The following is a 16,226-nucleotide window of genomic DNA, read 5'->3' on the forward strand; positions in this document are numbered from 1 at the left end:
ATACCTCTCAACTTGTTGAGATGAGAAAGAGGGACACTTAAGCCACGCCCCTGATCACACCCCATACCATGCATACCATAAAGATTTCATAAGAAAAATTTAATTCAAACCACACTGGTCCTTTCTAGTATCCGGGTTTATTTTCCTCCATATTAACATTTGAAAATAAGAAATATCAATTTAAAAGATGGGAATTAAGTTTAAAGCCAATCAAACATTTTTCAGTAGATACTCATATTTACATAGAAAGAGGGACAAAGTCCTGAAAGAGGGACAAATTAATGAGAAAGAGGGACAGAGGGACAGGGCTCCCAGAGAGGGACTGTCCCTCCAAAAGAGGGACAGTTGGGAGCTATGTATAGTTCCCCAGCATGGGTAGTACACAGCTGCCCCAGCATGGGTAGTACACAGCTGCCCCAGCATGGGTAGTACACAGCTGCCCCAGCATGGGTAGTCCCAGTGTAGGTAGTACAGCTGCCCCAGTGTAAGTAGTCCCAGCGCGTGGGTAGCACGGCTGCCCCAGCGCGTGGGTAGCACGGCTGCCCCAGCGCGTGGGTAGCACGGCTGCCCCAGCACGTGGCTGCCGCTCGTGCATCCTTGTGAGCTGGTGGGCGCTACCTCTGTGCCTATTCCCAGCCCGCTGCCTCCTCTCCTACGTCAGGCATCTCCCGCCTCCTCTCCCTCTGTAGTGCTACAAGAAAATGGCCGCCCATGTCCGCATTTGTGGACATCGGCCATTTTCTTGTAGCAATACAGAAGGGAAAGAGCAGCTGAGGGTGCTTGGAGAATTTTAGGGGGTGCTTCAGCACCCCAAAGCACCCACCTGGCGCCACCCATGAAAATAAGGCCTGTTTCACACTGGCGCTAAATGTAGAGGTCAAGGATTCCCTCAAGTGCTGTCCATTCGAATAAACCTATGTAATGGCTTTTCCTGTTCACGCAAATGCCGCGCTTGATCCCATCTCCCGTCATCTTGTTTTGTCCTGGATACTAGAGGTAGCATCTAGGATCGGTAGATCGACCATTACATGTCCCCCTACCAAGGTCAAAACCTGCTGCAATTCACAGGAGGGGAACCGATGCCAAGCGTTTCTCTGCCCGCTTGCAGAAAACGGGATCCAAAAGTACCACAAGTGGGCCCCAAATCTATTACCATATCTAGTGTCCCAATACATCTTAATTCATCTCTGCCTAAAGCCCTGAGAATCCCCTTATGAGGAGATAAGCTAGTACAAAACCTGTCGGGAATAGGTCACAACCATCAGATTTAAACCACTCACTGTGACAGCTAAGATCGAAATTAATTTACAAAGCAATTTACTCTGGGACAATGGTACAGCTTTTTCATCATAGTGACCATCACTACGCAAACTACAAACGTACGAATAGATACACCAATACAGGCTGTATACACTTTCACACAGACCCTGTCATACGGATCAGTGAAAAAAGAAAAAACAGCACACACTAACGTTATTTACCAATAGTGCTGTTCATTTGCCAAACAGCAGACGTCATTGCCCACAGTAAAGTTATTTATCAATAGCGCCCTACATAAGCCAAACTGCAGACGTTATTTAACTGCAAAACGGTGAATCGATTTAATGTAACACTGTCAAGGTTAGGGTTAGGCACCACTGGGAGGAGGGGGGGGTCTTAGTGTTAGGCACCACCAGGGGGGTGGTTAGGATTAGGCACCACCAGGGGGGGGGGTCTTAGGGTCAGGCACCACCAGGGGGGGGGGGGGTCTTAGGGTCAGGCACCACCAGGGGGGGGGGGTCTTAGGGTCAGGCACCACCAGGGGGGGGGGGGTCTTAGGGTCAGGCACCACCAGGGGGGGTCTTAGGGTCAGGCACCACCGGGGGGGGGGGGGGGTCTTAGGGTCAGGCACCACCGGGGGGGGGGGTCTTAGGGTCAGGCACCACCGGGGGGGGGGGTCTTAGGGTCAGGCACCACCGGGGGGGGGGGTCTTAGGGTCAGGCACCACCAGGGGGGGGGTCTTAGGGTCAGGCACCACCAGGGGGGGGGTCTTAGGGTCAGGCACCACCAGGGGGGGGGTCTTAGGGTCAGGCACCACCAGGGGGGGGGGTCTTAGGGTCAGGCACCACCGGGGGGGGGGGTCTTAGGGTCAGGCACCACCGGGGGGGGGGGTCTTAGGGTCAGGCACCACCGGGGGGGGGTCTTAGGGTCAGGCACCACCGGGGGGGGGTCTTAGGGTCAGGCACCACCGGGGGGGGGTCTTAGGGTCAGGCACCACCGGGGGGGGGTCTTAGGGTCAGGCACCACCGGGGGGGGGTCTTAGGGTCAGGCACCACCAGGGGGGGGTCTTAGGGTCAGGCACCACCGGGGGGGGTCTTAGGGTCAGGCACCACCGGGGGGGGGGGGTCTTAGGGTCAGGCACCACCGGGGGGGGGTCTTAGGGTCAGGCACCACCGGGGGGGGGGGGGGTCTTAGGGTCAGGCACCACCGGGGGGGGGGGGTCTTAGGGTCAGGCACCACCAGGGGGGGGGTCTTAGGGTCAGGCACCACCAGGGGGGGGGGTCTTAGGGTCAGGCACCACCAGGGGGGGGGTCTTAGGGTCAGGCACCACCAGGGGGGGGGGTCTTAGGGTCAGGCACCACCGGGGGGGGGGTCTTAGGGTCAGGCACCACCGGGGGGGGGGGGTCTTAGGGTCAGGCACCACCGGGGGGGGGGGGTCTTAGGGTCAGGCACCACCGGGGGGGGGGGGGGGGTCTTAGGGTCAGGCACCACCGGGGGGGGGGGGTCTTAGGGTCAGGCACCACCGGGGGGGGGGGGGGTCTTAGGGTCAGGCACCACCGGGGGGGGGGGGGGGGGTTTAGGGTCAGGCACCACCGGGGGGGGGGGTCTTAGGGTCAGGTACCACCGGGGGGGGGGGGGGTTTAGGGTCAGGCACCACCGGGGGGGGGGGGGGGGGTCTTAGGGTCAGGCACCACCGGGGGGGGGTCTTAGGGTCAGGCACCACCGGGGGGGGGGGGGTCTTAGGGTCAGGCACCACCGGGGGGGGGGGGTCTTAGGGTCAGGCACCACCGGGGGGGGGGGGGTCTTAGGGTCAGGCACCACCGGGGGGGGGGGGGTCTTAGGGTCAGGCACCACCGGGGGGGGGGTCTTAGGGTCAGGCACCACCAGGGGGGGGGTCTTAGGGTCAGGCACCACCGGGGGGGGGTCTTAGGGTCAGGCACCACCGGGGGGGGGGGTCTTAGGGTCAGGCACCACCGGGGGGGGGGTCTTAGGGTCAGGCACCACCAGGGGGGGGGTCTTAGGGTCAGGCACCACCAGGGGGGGTCTTAGGGTCAGGCACCACCAGGGGGGGGTCTTAGGGTCAGGCACCACCAGGGGGGGGGGTCTTAGGGTCAGGCACCACCAGGGGGGGGTCTTAGGGTCAGGCACCACCAGGGGGGGGTCTTAGGGTCAGGCACCACCAGGGGGGGGTCTTAGGGTCAGGCACCACCAGGGGGGGGTCTTAGGGTCAGGCACCACCAGGGGGGGGGTCTTAGGGTCAGGCACCACCAGGGGGGGGTCTTAGGGTCAGGCACCACCAGGGGGGGTCTTAGGGTCAGGCACCACCAGGGGGGGTCTTAGGGTCAGGCACCACCAGGGGGGGGGGTCTTAGGGTCAGGCACCACCAGGGGGGGTCTTAGGGTCAGGCACCACCAGGGGGGTCTTAGGGTCAGGCACCACCAGGGGGGTCTTAGGGTCAGGCACCACCAGGGGGGTCTTAGGGTCAGGCACCACCAGGGGGGTCTTAGGGTCAGGCACCACCAGGGGGCTCTTAGGGTCAGGCACCACCAGGGGGCTCTTAGGGTCAGGCACCACCAGGGGGCTCTTAGGGTCAGGCACCACCAGGGGGCTCTTAGGGTCAGGCACCACCAGGGGGCTCTTAGGGTCAGGCACCACCAGGGGGCTCTTAGGGTCAGGCACCACCAGGGGGCTCTTAGGGTCAGGCACCACCAGGGGGCTCTTAGGGTCAGGCACCACCAGGGGGCTCTTAGGGTCAGGCACCACCAGGGGGCTCTTAGGGTCAGGCACCACCAGGGGGGTCTTAGGGGTTAGGGATAGGTACAGAGAGGGTTCTGTGTGTTAACGCTAAATAACAATAAGGCTTTAATGTTAAACAACAATAAGGCTTTAACGTTAAATAGCGATAAGCGGCAAACAGATTAGCAGCAACACGGTGCGCCATTATTCACAGGCGCCATTTTCAGATGGATCCCCTGTCATAGACACACATACATACATACATACACTGTAACTGGTAATGCACAGCATGTGGTGCATTGGGATGCCACACATTCTTATAACACACCCCGCCGCACTGTGAACATCGCATAGGTGATGCATTGCAGTGCGGCAAGCTGTTTTACAAAGCGAACGTTATGCCCCACTGTGAACCTAGCCTTTGGAGGCCTCTGAAGACCACCTTGTCCGAGAATCTAGTGTGCATATGGCAGCCGTGATGGGTCGATGAGTGATCCAGTATGCTGACTCAATCAATCATTCACTCACTGCACCACACATCTTTCTGATGCCCTCCATAGTGACGGAACACAGGCTAGGCTGCAGGCTAGGGACAACAACATTGGCCACAAACTGTCACCTGAGGGATCAAATGTGAACAAGGTCCTTTCATGCTGCATCCATAATATTCCGTCACAACGAACAATATAAACTCAAAGCAACACAATGCAATTTCTTTGGAACATTTACATCAGTGAATCAGTAATGTAGAGGTTTCCATCGGATTAACACACAGCATGCTGTATGTTTTACCAGGCAACATATGCATTTTCAGCTTCAGTAAAGCATACTTATATGTACTATATGCTTAACTCTATCCATTACATCCCCCTTCTAACACTCATTTCAACTTTTCATCACCATTGCATTCCATTTCATCACCTGTGCATTCTGCACAGAAAAACACTCAGAAATCCTGACTAGTGGAAACCGTCCCATCCAATTGTATTGTTTATGCAAATCTGCATGCAGGAAACACATGCAGATTCACTCTAGAGGAAACGGGCCCTAAACGGAAATAAATATAGCCGCTCACTTCAAGTTCCTTTTAATCCCTGATGACCATGCGACTCCCAATATGAGCACATCTGTCCAGGAACCACCAAAACTAATAGTAACATAATACAAGGATCCACCTGGGACAATGTGATTGGCAATATTCCATCTGGGTAGAATACCCAAGTAAACATATTATTTTACTTTACTTGCATACATCATAAACTGTGATTTCCAATAGGAAGCCATTGGATTATATTGAATATAGTATTATCTAATCAAACCATGCTACAGAATGTAGATTGAAGTAAATACCACAAGCCTACCTAAAACATTTATCAGAAGAAGCTGTGAACACCTTTAGTTGTAAGTTGCTTTCACTCCCTGTGCTGGTATGTATGCTGGATAGAGAAAAGGGTGTGCAATTATCATGTCACTTCCGCCTGGAAGTGCAAACCTGTCCAATCCCAGATTACATGTTCTCTGAGAGGGCGTTCCCAGAGAGATCCTCCTTTCAATTGTATAAAACAGAAAACTGTTTGGCCTCTTTCAGACAGGAGGCCAGAGGCGTAGCAATAGGGGGTGCAGAGGTAGCGACTGCATCAGGGTCCTTGGGCTAGAGGGGCCCACCCTCAACCACAGTATTAGCTCTCTATTGATCCTTTGCTGATAATATTCACTTCTGTAGATGCTTTGAATAGTAGTAATCATTAACAAACTGTTCCCCATCCTCTTCTTGCACCTTTGACACTGTGGTTGTCTTCTATTGGTTTTGATGAACCGTATCAATTGTTATTTATAGCATGCTTGGGGGTTCCCAATGCAAAATATGCATCGGGGCCCATAGCTCTTTAGCTACGCCACTGCAGGAGGCTGAACTGCACACTTAGGGCCAGTGCACACCAAAAACCTCTAGCAGATCCACAAAACGCTAAATGTTTTTGAAGTAGATTTTCAGAGCGATCCTAGGCATGTTTAGGCCCCATTCACACTAGAGCGTTTTGCCGGCGATTTCAGCAAAATGCTCAAGCGCTAGCGCTTTTTAAATCGCTAGTGCTTTAATACCCTATGGGCCCGTTCTTACTTGGGCGAATTGCGTTAATCCCTAGCGATTAACGCAAATCCCCAAATGCAAACGCGTAGCTAGCACCATTTTCAGGTGATTTGCTGGCGATCACGTTAGAGTGCTATAGAAGTGCTAAATACGAATGGAAAAGCCGCTGCAGTGAAATATCACTCCCGCAAAACGCCTGCGGTAATCGCCTTTTTTTGCTCTTTAAAGTGTGAATAGGGCCTTCGAGAGGTTTTCTAACATGCCTAGTGTTTTTTGAAGCGTTTTTGTGCAGCAGATTTTATATATTGTTACAGTAAAGCTGTTACTGAACAGCTTCTGTAACAAAAACACCTGTAAAACCGCTCTGATCTAGCGGTTTTCAGAGCAGTTTTCCATTTTCCTATTTGTTAACATTGAGGCAGAAACGCCTCAGAAATCTAAAAAATGCTGCAGTCCCCGAGTTTGTGTCTGTGGAAAAAAATGAACCTCTCTGGTGTGCACCAGCCCATTGAAATACATTACCCAAGCAGTTTTCAAACAGCTAGCGTTTTTAAAAATGTTCCAGAACCGCTCTAGTGTGCACCAGCCCTTATTGGGCAGTTCAGCCTTCCAGTTGCTGCCCACATGCGCCATTCAGGTGCAATTAAAATACAGTCAAATGGCAGCGTTTGCCACACCAAGTGTGTCAGTGCTTAAGACGCTCTGGCGTTACCCAGCTGTTGAGAACCACAATGGGCTCTATTCATAAAGCATTCCCGCATGTGGTAATGCTCAATACAGCTGACTTTACCGACTACTTAGCAAAATGTCAATTCATAAAAGCTGTTACCGCATGAATAGCTGAAATTCCTGAGCAGTGAGGTAAATTACCACCTTTTGCTGTGATTATCTCAACACATGTCACAAAGGCCTAGTGCACACTGGAGCGTTTCCGCTGCGGTTTGCGATCTGCTTGAGGGTGCGGATCCGCTAGGGTAATGTATTTCAATGGGCTGGTGCACACTAGAGCTGGAGGCGTTTTGCAGAAACGCATACTCCCGGGCTGCTGCAGATTTTGGATTGCGGATGCGTTTCTGCCTCAATGTTAAGTATAGGAAAACCGCAAACCGCTCTGAAAAACGGCACTTCAGAGCGGTTTGCCAGGCGTTTTTTGTTACAGTAGCTGTTCAGTAACAGCTTTACTGTAACAATACATGAAATCTACTATACCAAAACCGCTACACAAAACCGCAAAACGCTAGCTGAAACGCTGCAGAAAAATAAGAAAAAGCGTTTCAAAATCTGCTAGCATTTTGCGGATCTGCTAGCGATTTTTGGTGTGCACTAGGCCTAAATGTCAATTCATAAAGATTAGAGCAGGCGGTATTGGGACGGAGAATACTGTCTGTTTAGAAAAGGTGAGAGAGCGATAACAGCAAAGTTAGGCCTCCTTTTCCAAGTACTGTTGATAGGCAGTGAAATGCCTCTCAAACTCTCTCAACTGCTCACTGCTGCCTGGTAACTGCTTCTTACTGCATGATAACTGCTTACTTCTGCCTGGTAACTGCTTGCTGAGCACACAGCTCAACAGTTCGTGGAAAGGAGGCCATAATGGGGACAGATCTCCCAGGCAGCAGCAGTGAGAGCAGTGTAAGGCCTGAAACACACCAAAGGAGTTTTTCTGAGCGTTTTGAGTTTTTAAATCTGCTGCTAATGTTATCCTATGTGTCTGTGCACACTGGAGCAATGAGGTTTTGTAAAAAACCCTATAGCATTACATTGGGAAGAGCTTTTAGAGGTTTCAAAACCTCTTCCCAATGTAATGCTATGGGGTTTTTTACAAAACCTCATCGCTCCAGTGTGCACAGACACATAGGATAACCTTAGCAGCAGATTTAAAAACTCAAAACGCTCAGAAAAACTCCTCTGGTGTGTTTCAGGCTTAAAAAAGACTTTCCAGAATACCCCAGGCTGTGTTTAACCTCTTGGTTACCTGTTTTCAGATATATTTCACATCAGAAAGCAGGCTCGGATTGAGCCACCGAACCACCGATGGTCCCATCGGTGGGCCCCGACTGCCCCTCCTCCTGGGGGCCCCAGAGCTAAGAGGGAGGGGGGCACAGCTTGAAAGGGGGGGAATTGGGCACAGAGCGGCGTGGAGGGGGGGAAGCGTCCCCCCTCCCTCACCTAGGGGCCCCCCTTCCGCGCACCCCCCTCCTCCAGAAGTGCAGCGAGCGGAGAATAGCTACAGAGATGATGCTATCTCCGCTCCGAGTCCGCATGCCGCTGCCCTGCTGGTCTCTGTCTGCTGTAGTGACGCTGTCCAATCACGCTCTCGCAGTACTTCCTGCGAGAGCGTGATTGGACACCGTCACTACAGGAGACAGAGACCAGCAGGGCAGCAGCGGCATGCGGAGCGGAGATAGCATCATCTGAAGCTTAGACGGTAAGCTATTCTCTGCTCGCTGCTGGCTGCACTTCTGGAGGAGGGGGGTGAGCGGAAGGGGGGGCCCCTAGGTGAGGCGGGGAGGCTTCACCTCTTATCTGTGCCCTCTGCCCCCCCTTCCAAGCTGGGGGGGGGACTTGCATTGTGTGGGGGTATCTCTGCCACCAACCTGATTGCATTGTGTGGGGGTATCTCTGCCACCAACCTGATTGCTTTGTGTGGGGGTATCTGCAGCCAACCTGATTGCATTGTGTGGGGGTATCTCTGCCACCAACCTGATTGCATTGTGTGGGGGTATCTGCAGCCAACCTGATTGCATTGTGTGGGGGTATCTGCAGCCAACCTGATTGCATTGTGTGGGGGTATCTGCAGCCAACCTGATTGCATTGTGTGGGGGTATCTGCAGCCAACCTGATTGCATTGTGTGGGGGTATCTGCAGCCAACCTGATTGCATTGTGTGGGGGTATCTGCAGCCAACCTGATTGCATTGTGTGGGGTATCTGCAGCCAACCTGATTGCATTGTGTGGGGATATCTGCAGCCAACCTGTTTGCATTGTGTGGGGGTATCTGCAGCCAACCTGTTTGCATTTTGTGGGGGTATCTGCAACCAGCCTGATTGCATTGTGTGGGGGTATCTGCCATCAACCTGATTGCATTGTGTGGGGGTATCTGCCGTGAACCTGATTGCATTTTGTGGGGGTATCTGCCACCAACCTGATTGCATTGTGTGGGGGTATCTGCCGTCAACCTGATTGCATTTTATGGGGGTATCTGCTGCCATTTGACTACTTGATGAATCATCATGAGGCATGTAACTACTTGAATATTTTATCTAAAATGTATCTGGTCAGACCTAATCTCTGTGAATAACACCGCTACTTATTTTGTGTTTTGTATTTTTTTTTTAAGTCTGCCCATGACTCATCATGACCACGCCGATGTTCCAGTGCGTGGTGACACGCATTTACTTTCGCTGCGCGCGCCGCATTTAGACATATCCCTATTGGAGACTGTCCTCAGAATTGCTCACAATCTATTCCCTACCATAAAGTCGTGCAAAATTTCTAGAGTACATGTGTATGTGAGCCCAAAATGGGGGGGGGAGGGAGGAGGAGAGGGGGGTGGGCCCCAGGCTGAAACTTTCTTGATGGGCCCTTGGTGTCCCAGTCCGACCCTGTCAGAAAGTGTGCATGTGTAACATTTCTTGAAGTTCTTCTAAGCTGTGGCAATTAAATAGATTGTTTAGAAACACTTAGGGCTGGTGCACACCAAAACCCGCTAGCAGATCCGCAAAACGCTAGCAGATTTTTAAACGCTTTTTTTTATTTTTATGAGGCGGTTTGCTAGCGTTTTGCGGATTGCTGCTGCGGTTTTCAGTATAGTAGATTTCATATATTGTTACAGTAAAGCTGTTACTGAACAGCTTCTGTAACAAAAACGCCTGCAAAACCGCTCTGAAGTGCCGTTTTTCAGAGCGGTTTGCGTTTTTCCTATACTTAACATTGAGGCAGAAACGCATCCGCAATCCAAAAAATGCCTCACCCAGGCATTTTTCGTTTCTGCAAAACGCCTGCCGCTCTGGTGTGCACCACCCCATTGAGATACATTGACCAAGCAGATCCGCAGCCGCAAGCGGATCTGAAAACGCCCAAAAAGCCGCTCGGTGTGCACCAGCCCTAAGGCCTCTTTTCCACGAACTGTTTACAGGCAGTGAAATGCCTCTCAAACACTAACAACTGCTCGCTGCTGCCTGGTAACTGCTCGCTGCTGCCTGGTAACTGCTCACTGCTGCCTGGTAACTGCTCACTGCTGCCTGGCAACTGCTTGCTTAGCACACAGCTCAACAGTTCGTGGAAAAGAGGCCTAATAGACAGATTCAGCGCAGATTCAGGGCAAGGAGAGGCAGTTTAAAAAAAAAAAGCACATCTAAAGGGAAGTTGGGGCTGCCTCTTTTATTGTAAGGCTGTCTCTGCATGGAGAAAATGTATCAACTCAGGCAGCTTATTATGTTACCGCCAGCCTAGTTCGGGAAATCCCAGCACTACTATCGCAACTGTAAACATTTTTATGAATTAGCACACAGAAGTCTAAAATACTGAATGCAGTAATTTCCCTCCAAGATTTTTTTTAACCACAAAGCCAAATCCGTACTTTCCGCGTTCCCGCTGCTGTCCACGCTCCCGCTCGTAAACACGCCGCCCGCCGCTAGTAAACACACCGCCGCCCGCTCGCCCGGAGATCAATGAACGGGAAAATCCATTCCTGTTCGTTGATCTAAGCCCCACAATGCTCCGCTGCTCTCCGATGGGCAGCGCGATCATTGTGAGAAAAAACAAACACTCACAGCCTCCTACTACTTCCTGCGAGCATCCGGAAGGACGCTCGCAGGTCGCAATACACAAAAAGTTACTGTTGCCATCTTGTGGCCAAATAGTAAAACTACACCCTGAGCATTTTTCACATAGAAATAAATGAGTGTTACACAAAAAACTCATTACCTCCCACACTCCCCATTTTTTTTTTGTAATTAAAAAAAAATTCAAAAATTTACAATTAAAAAAATACATAAATAGTTACCTTAGGGACTGAACTTTTTAAATATTTATGTCAAGAGGGTATAACACTGTTACTTTATAAACTATGGGCTTGTAATTAGGGATGGACGCAAAACTGAAAAAAATGCACCTTTATTTCCAAATAAAATATTGGCGCCAAACATTGTGATAGGGACATAATTTAAACGGTTTTATAACCGGGACAAAAGGGCAAATAAATTTCATGGGTTTTAATTACAGTAGCATGCATTATTTAAAAACTATAATGGCCGAAAACTGAAAAATAATAATTTTTTTTCCTATTTTCCCATTAAAACACATTTAGAATAAAATAATTCTTGGCATAATGTCCCACCTAAAGAAAGCCTAATTGGTGGCGTAAAAAACAAGATATAGTTCATTTCATTGCGATAAGTAATGATAAAGTTATAGACGAATGAATGGAAGGAGCGCTGAAAGGTGAAAATTGCTCTGGTGCTCGGGGTAAAACCCCTCAGTGGTGAAGTGGTTAAAGTCTGAAACACCTGATCTGCTGCATGCTTGTTCAGGGGATTTGGCTAATAGTATTGGAGGCAGAGGATCAGCAGAGCTGCCAGGCAACTGGTATTGCTTAAAAGGAAATAAACATGGCAGCCTCCATATACCTCTCTCTTCAGTTCCCCTTTAAGTATGGACTGTAAGGATGTGGATTCCCTAGAATGGCGTGCTCAAACTGAATAGCAAATAGCAAACATGTAGTGGAGGAGAGATGAGGCAAAGCTGGCACTGTGATTCAGGTTGTTTATTGAAGTAGAATAAAATCACTTACAGTCAGAGGTACAGTTCGGTGCTATAGTGGGCTCTGTGTCCCCCTGCGGACGTCTGTTTCACGCTACCAGTGCTTGTTCAACGCAATGAGGAGAGATGGGGAGGGACACAGACTCGGCGCCCACTTAGCCTGCTATAGCACCGAACTGTACCTCTGACTGTAAGTGATTTTATTCTACTTCCAGTGGCGGCGCTACACTGGGGCTTGCCCAGGCTTCAGCCCCAGCTGGCAACTTGTTAGCCCCTCTTAAAGCCCCCCCGCTGGCCGTGGCCACCGCAAGTCTGTACTTGTCAGATGACAAAAAATGATCGAGGCGCCAGCCGCGCTAATAAGGGATGCGGGAGCCTGCTTTATTCCTCCCTCCCTCCTCCCTTCCTATGAATGCGCCCCCACCTGCTGTGAATGTCCCCCCCCCCCCCCTCCGTAGGCAGTGTGTGCGGAGCAGAGCGGAGCGGTAGGTCCTCTTACCGCAATCCATGCTCACCGGCAACTAGTCTCTTGCTTCCTGTTTACCATGACGTCACAGGAAGCAGGAGACTAGTTGCCGGTGAGCATGGATTGCGGTAAGAGGACCTACCGCTCCGCTCCGCACACACTGCCTACGGAGGGGACATTCACAGCAGGTGGGGGCATTTAGAGGAAGGGAGGAGGGAGGGAGGAATAAAGCAGGCTCCCGCATCCCTTATTAGCGCGGCTGGCGCCTCGATCCTTTTCTTCCTGTCTTCTCTCCCCAGGGCAATCTCCTCACACACAGGGGCACCTTCCTCCCCACCCACGGGCATTCTCCCCCCTCCACTGACGACCCCCCTACCCACTGGCACCCTCTTCCCCACCCACTGGCACCCTCCTCCTACCCACTGAGACTATCCTCCTACCCACTGGCACCTTTCTCCCCCACCCAGTGTCACCCTCCTTACCACCCACAGGTACCCTCCTCCCCACCCACTGGCACCCTCCTCCTACCCACTGACACCCTCCTCCTGCCCACTGGCACCCTCCTCCCCACCCAGTGGCACCCTCCTTTCCACCCACAGGTACCCTCCTCCCCACCCACTGGCACCCTCCTCCCCACCCACTGGCACCCACTGAGCTGCCCTGGGTCCCCCAGCCCACCACCACCAGCCAGGCCTGAGCTGCCCTGGGGCCCCCAGCCCACCACCACCAGCCAGGCCTGAGCTGCCCTGGGGCCCCCAGCCCACCACCACCAGCCAGGCCTGAGCTGCCCTGGGGCCCCCAGCCCACCACCACTAGCCAGGCCTGAGCTTCCCTGGGACCCCAGCCCACCAGCCACGCAGGCATGAGGCCTCCAGCCCACCACCAGTCAGGTTTGAGGTGCCCTGGGGCCCCCAGCCCACCACCACCAGCCTGACTACATATACTGGGGACAGCTATACGCCTGGCTACATATACTGGGGACATCTATACACCTGGCTACCTATGCTGAGGACACTGTCTGTCATTATGTGCATGAACTGGTGAAAAGTTGTCCCTTATGTGCATTTACTGCGGAAACGCAGTCTGTCATTATGTGCATTAACTGGTGAAAAGCTGCCCCTTATGTGCATTTACTGCGGAAACGCAGTCTGTCATTATGTGAATTAACTGGTGAAAAGTTGTCTCTTATGTGCATTTACTGGGGAAATGCTGTCTGTCATTATGTGCATGAACTGGTGAAAAGTTGTCCCTTATGTGCATTTACTGCGGAAACGCAGTCTGTCATTATGTGGATTAACTGGTAAAAAGCTGTCCCTTATGTGCATTTACTGCGGAAACGCAGTCTGTCATTATGTGAATTAACTGGTGAAAAGCTGTCTCTTATGTGTATTTAATGGGGAAACTGTCTGTCATTACATGCATTAACTGGTGAAAAGCAGGCTCTTATGTGCATTTAATGGGGAAACTGTCTGTCATTACGTGCATTAACTGGTGAAAAGCAGGCTCTTATGTGCATTTACTGCGGAAACGCAGTCTGTCATTACGTGCATTAACTGGTGAAAAGCTGTCCCTTTATGTGCATTTACTGCAGAAACGCAGTCTGTCATTATGTGCATTAACTGGTGAAAAGCTGTCTCTTATGTGCATTTAATGAGGAAACGCTGTCTGTCATTACGTGCATTAACTGCTGAAAAGCTGATTCTTATGTGCATTTACTGGTGAAAGGCTACCTGTCATTATGTGCGTTTACTTCATTTTTTTTTCATGTAACTACATTAGCTGGTACAACTACATTAAAGTTAGCCCCGCCCACATGACATCATGACCACGCCCAAATGTTCGCCATTCCCTCCCCCCCCCCAAGCCCGGCCTGCCAGCCCTCGTGCCCCCTTTGAGCCCCCCCAAAAATCTGAAGCTGGAGCCGCCACTGTCTACTTCAATAAACAACCTGAATCGCAGTGCCAGCTTTGCCTCATCTCTCCTCCACCTTTTATGAATAGAGCCCAATATGTCGGGCCTGAGCACAGCTTCTTCCACACTCAGATGCTCTCCTGCACCAGCCGGGCACTTGTTAGCGCCACGTGGTGTTACAACCTCAGCAATTCAGCTGCATTTAAATTGCACCTGATTATTGCACTAGCGGGCAGCAGACAGGAGACTGAACTGCTCGGCAAATGCACAGTTCAGTCGCCAGTCTGAAAGGGGCCTAACAAGTGCCTCAGCGCTGCATGAGAGCAGTTCACTGGGGGTGAAGTCACAGACTTCAGCTGTCTGTATGCAGGAACCCTTTAGCTAACAATTCCAGGGCACTAGGAACTGTCGTAAGAAACCTTTGAAATCTGAACAGACAATGGGCTCTATTCACAATGGGCAATTCGGTAAAATCATTTTGGACGGTAAAATACAGTGGTTTGCAAAAGTATTCGGCCCCCTTGAAGTTTTCCACATTTTGCCATATTACTTCCACAAACATGAATCAATTTTATTGGAATTCCACGTGAAAGACCAATACAAAGTGGTGTACATGTGAGAAGTGGAACGAAAATTATACATGATTCCAAATTTTTTTTACAAATAAATAACTGCAAAGTGGGGTGTGCGTAATTATTCAGCCCCCTTTGGACTGAGTGCAGTCAGTTGCCCATAGACATTGCCTGATGAGTGCTAATGACTAAATAGAGTGCACCTGTGTGTAATCTAATGTCAGAACAAATACAGCTGCTCTGTGACGGCCTCAGAGGTTGCCTAAGGGCTCGTTTCCACTATAGCAAATCCGCATGCGGGCACTGCATGCGGATTCGCATACTCAATGTTAGTGGATAGGGCTGTTTCCACGTGTGCGGCGGCGGCGTTTTTCAGTGCGGGAAAAATCTGCACGACAGGGTCGTCAGATTTCGCGTGCGGCAGGAATGCGGGCGAATCGCCGCTAATGCATTCAATAGGGAAATCGCATGCGGCTTTGTCATGCGAATTTCCCCGCGATTTTGCATGCGATTTCGCATGAAAGGCAATGGAACTTTACACAGGCAGTGACATGGTTAAATTCGCCTGGCTCCTTGCCATGCGAAATCGCATGCGAAATCGCGGGTAAAGCCGCATGGGATTTCTTCAGCGGTGGAATCCAGGCGATTCCGCACCGCTACAGTGGAAACGAGCCCTAAGGCCCAGTGCACACCAAAACCACTAGCAGATCCTCAAAACGCTAGAGGTTTTTGGAACAGATTTCAGAGCGATTCTAGGCATGTTTAGAGACGTTTTCTAAACATGCCTAGCGTTTTTGGAGCGTTTTTGTGTAGCAGATTACAAATATTGTTGCAGTAAATTGTTGCAGTAAAAGCTGTTACTAAACAGCTTCTGTAACAAAAATGCCTGGAAACCACTCTGATCTAGCAGTTTTCAGAGCGGTTTGAGCTTTTCCTATACTTTACATTGAGGCAGAAACGCTTCTGCAAACCGCTGGTGCAGGACCCACAAAGACCGCAAACCGCGGGTGTGCACCAGGCCATTGAAATACATTAGCCAAGCATTTTCCAAGGCGGAAGCGGTTTGCGGATCGCTTCAAAAAACGCTCGGTGTGCACCAGGCCTAAGAGAATATTGGGAGCAACAACACAATAAAGTTCAAAGAACACACCAGACAGGTCAGGGATAAAAAGTTATTGAGAAAATTAAAGCAGGCTTAGGCTACAAAAAGATTTCCAAAGCCTTGAACATCCCACAGAGCACTGTTCAAGCGATCATTCAGAAATGGAAGGATTATGGCACAACTGTAAACCTACAACTGTAAACCTACCAGGACAAGGCCGTCCACCTAAACTCACAGGCCGAACAAGGAGAGCGCTGATCAGAAATGCAGTCAAGAGGCCCATGGGGACTCTGGACGAGTGGGGGAATCTGTCCATAGGACAACTATTAGT

The 16,226-nt window shown here is 51.1% G+C and overlaps 1 protein-coding gene across 1 annotated transcript in view; it reads right to left on the bottom strand.

The window, feature by feature from the left end:
* The window catches only part of FMN1 (formin 1), a 405,926-nt gene that overhangs the window by 377,373 nt on the left and 12,327 nt on the right, over window positions 1-16,226 (bottom strand). The window lies entirely within an intron of this gene.

Source organism: Hyperolius riggenbachi, chromosome 9 (assembly GCF_040937935.1).
Source record: "Hyperolius riggenbachi isolate aHypRig1 chromosome 9, aHypRig1.pri, whole genome shotgun sequence".
NCBI lineage: Eukaryota > Metazoa > Chordata > Amphibia > Anura > Hyperoliidae > Hyperolius > Hyperolius riggenbachi.